Below are 4,121 nucleotides of genomic sequence, written 5' to 3'. Positions count from 1 at the left end.
CATACTCAATGGTGAAAAGCTGAAAGCATTTCCTCTAAGATCAGGAACAAGACAAGGATGTCCACTCTTGCCACTTGGATTCAACATAGTTTTGGAAGTCCTAGCTATGGCATCTGAGAAGAAATAAAAGGAATCCAAATTGGAAAAGGAGAAGTTAAACTGTCACTGTCTGCAGATGGCATGATACTATACATAGAAAATCTTAAAGACGCTATCAGAAAGCTACTAGAGCTCAATGAATTTGGTAAAGTTGCAGGATACAAAATTAATACACAGAAATCTGTTTCATTTCTATACACTAACAACGAACGATCAGAAAGAGAAATTCAAGAAACGATCCCATTTACCACTAGCACCAAAAATAATAAAATACCTAGGAATAAACCTACCTAAGGAGGCAAAAGACCTGTACTCAGAAAACTGTAAGACACTGATGAAAGAAATCGAAGATGACACAAAGAGATGGAAAGATATACCATGTTCTTGAATTGGAAGAATCAATATTGTCAAAATGACTATACTACCCAAGGCAACCTACAGATTCAATGCAATCCCTATCAAATAACCAACGACATTTTTCACAGAACTAGAACAAAAAATCTTAAAATTTGTATGGAGACACAAAAGACCCCGAATAACCGCAGCAATCTTGAGAAAGGAAAATGGAGCTGGGGGAATCAGGCTCCCAGGCTTCAGACTATACTACAAAGCTGTAGTCATCAAATCAGTATGGTACTGGCACAAAAATAGAAATATAGATCAATGGAACAGGATAGAAAGTGCAGAAATAAACCCATGCACCTATGGTCAATTAATCTGTGACAAAAGAGGCAAGACTACACAATGGTGGAAAGACAGTCTCTTCAATAAGTGGTGCTGGGAAAACTGGACAGCTACATGTTAAAAAAAAATAGAGCATTATTTAATACCATACACAAAATAAGTTCAAAATGGATTAAAGACCTAAAGGTGAGACCGGGCACTGTAAAAGTCCTAGAGGAAAATATAGGCCGAACACTCTCTGACAAAAATCTCAGCAATATCTTTTTCAATCTGTCTCCCAGAATAATGGAAATAAAAACAAAAATAAACAAATGGGACCTAATTAAACTGAAAAGCTTTTGCACAGCAAAGTAAACCATAAACAAAACAAAAACACAACCCACAGATTAGGAGAAAATATTTGCAAATGATGTGACCAAAAAGGGATTAGTCTCCAAAATTTACAACCAGCTCATGAGGCTTAATATCATCAAAACAAACAACCCAATCAAAAAATGGGCAGAAGACCTAAATAGACATTCCTCCAAGGAGACAAACAGATGGCCAAAAAGATCATGAAAAGATGTTCAACACTGCTAATTATTAGAGAAATGCAAATCAAAACTACAATGATGTATCACCTCACACCAGTCAGAATGACCATCATCAAAATGTCTATAAATAATACATGCTGGAGAAGGTGTGGAGAAAAGGGAAACCTCCTACACTGTTGGGAATGTAAATTGCTATAAGCACTATGTAGAACAGTATGGAAGTTAAAACTATAAATAGAGCTACCATATGATCCAGCAATCCCACTCCTGGGCATGTATCTGTAGAAAAACATAGTCTGAAAGGATACAGGCACCCCAATGTTCATTGTAGCACTGTTTACAATAGCCAAGACATAGAGGCAACCTAAAAGTCCACTGACAGGGAATGGATGAAGGAGATGTGGTACATATATACAGTGGAATATTAGCCATTAAAAAGAATGAAATAATGCCATTTGCAGCAAGATGCATGGACCTAGAGATTGTCATACTGAATGAAGTAAGTCAGAGAAATAGAAATATTGTATGATATCCCTCATATGCAGAATCTAAAAAGAAATGATACAAATGAACTTATTTACAAAACAGAAACAGATGCACAGACTTGGAGAACGAACTTATGGTTACCAAGCGGGAAGAATGGGGGGGAAGGAATAGTTAGGGAGTTTGGGATTGACATGTACACACTGCTATATTTTAAATGGATAACCAACAAGGACCTACTGTATAGCACAGGGAACTCTGCTCAATGTTATGTGGCAGCCTGGACGGGAAGAGAGTTTGGGGGAGAATGGTTACATGTATATGTATGGCTGAGTTTCTTTGCTTGTGCACCTGAAACTATTACAACATTGTTAATTGGCTATACTCCAATATAAAATAAAAAGTTAAAAAAATTGAAAAATTAAAAATTAAAAAAAGCATTTTCTAAAAAAATAAAAATCACCACCCTGAAAAAAAATAATGGCGTTTTTTTTTGTTTGTTTGTTTTGTTTTGTTTTCCCCCTGATCTCTAGTCAGGGTCTTTGACTCCCAATCTTCTGCTGGCTTCTGTTCATGGCTCTTCCCCTTCTTTCTTTTATTCATATATAAACAGTGCAGGCTGTTTAGTTTAACTAATATGGTTTACTGATCACTGATTTCTGTCTGCCTAAAGCCACTGTTTAGCTAATACAAAGTGACACTTACTGCACTTGGTTACCCAGATTGATCCCTTGAAGGATGCTGATTCCTCAGGCAGTATATTCATGACTTATTTGAGATTATTCTAACCTCTGAACTTCTGAGTATGTGGGCCAGATTAGAAGAGTGTTGCATCTTTTCTCTCAAGAACATTCACTAAACCTGAAAGACTCCACAGAAAATCTACTAGAACTGATAAATGAATTTAGCGAAGTAGCAGGATACAAGATTCACATACAGAAATCTGTTGGATTTGTTTACACTAACAATGAAATATCAGAAAGAGAAAGTAAAATCACTTTTAAAATCAAATCAAAAAAACAATAAAATACTTAGGAATAAACCTAACCAAGGAGGTGTAAGACTTATATGCTAAGAACTATAAGACATTGAAAAAGGAAACAGAAGATGAGTCAAGAAATGGAAAGATATCACATGCTGTTGGATTGGAAGAATTAATATTGTTAAAATGGCCATACTACCCAAAGCAATCTACAGATTTAATGTGACCCCTATCAAATTACCACGACATTTTCCCCAAAACTAGAACAAGTAATCATAACAGTTATATGGAACCACAAAGGACCCAGAATTGCCAAAGCAATCCTGAAGAAAAGAACAAACCTGGAGGTATAATCTTCCCAGACTTCAGACAATACTACAAACCTCAGTAATCAAAACAGCGTGGTACTGGCACAAAAACAGACATATGGATCAATGGAACATAATAAAGAGCCCAGAAATAAACCCACACACCTACGGTCAATTAATCTTCAACAAAGGAAGCAAGAACATACAATGGAGAAAAGTCTCGGAGAGGAACCAAGATGGCGGAGTAGAAGGATGTGCTCTCACTCCCTCTTGCGAGAACACCAGAATCACAACTAGCTGCTGGACAATCATCGACAGGAAGACACTGGAACTCACCGAAAAAGATACCCCACATCCAAAGACAAAGGAGAAGCCACAGTGAGACGGTAGGAGGGGTGCAATCACAGTAAAATCAAATCCCATAACTGGTGGGTGGGTGACACACAGACTGGAGAACACTTATACCACAGAAGTCCACCCACTGGAGTGAAGGTTCTGAGCCCCACGTCAGGCTTCCCAACCTGGGGGTCTGGCAACAGGAGTAGGAATTCCTAGAGAATCAGACTTTGAAGCCTAGTGGGAATTGATTGCAGGACTTTGACAGGACTGGGGGAAACAGAGACTCCACTCTTGGAGGGCACACACAAAGTAGTGTGAGCATCGGGACCCAAGGGGAAGGAGCAGTGATGCCAGGGGAGACTGAACCAGACCTACCTGCTACTGTTGGAGGATCTCCTGCAGAGGTGGGGGGGGGGTGCTGTGGCTCACCGTGGGGACAAGGACACTGGCAGCAGGAGTTCTGGGAAGTACTCCTTGGCGTGAGCCCTCCCAGAGTCTGTCAGTAGCCCCACCAAAGAGCCCAGGCAGGCTCCAGTGTTGGCTTGCCTCAGGCCAAACAACCAACAGGGAGGGAACCCAGCCTCACCCATCAACAGTCAAGCAGATTAAAGTTTTACTGGGCTCTGCCCACCAGAGCAACAGTCAGCTCTAACCACCACCAGTCCCTCCCATCAAGCCTCTTAGATAGCCCCA

Source organism: Eschrichtius robustus, chromosome 4 (assembly GCF_028021215.1).
Source record: "Eschrichtius robustus isolate mEscRob2 chromosome 4, mEscRob2.pri, whole genome shotgun sequence".
In the NCBI taxonomy this organism is placed as follows: Eukaryota; Metazoa; Chordata; class Mammalia; order Artiodactyla; family Eschrichtiidae; genus Eschrichtius; species Eschrichtius robustus.
The sequence above is the reverse complement of the archived record's forward strand: the minus strand, read 5'-3'. Positions refer to the sequence as shown.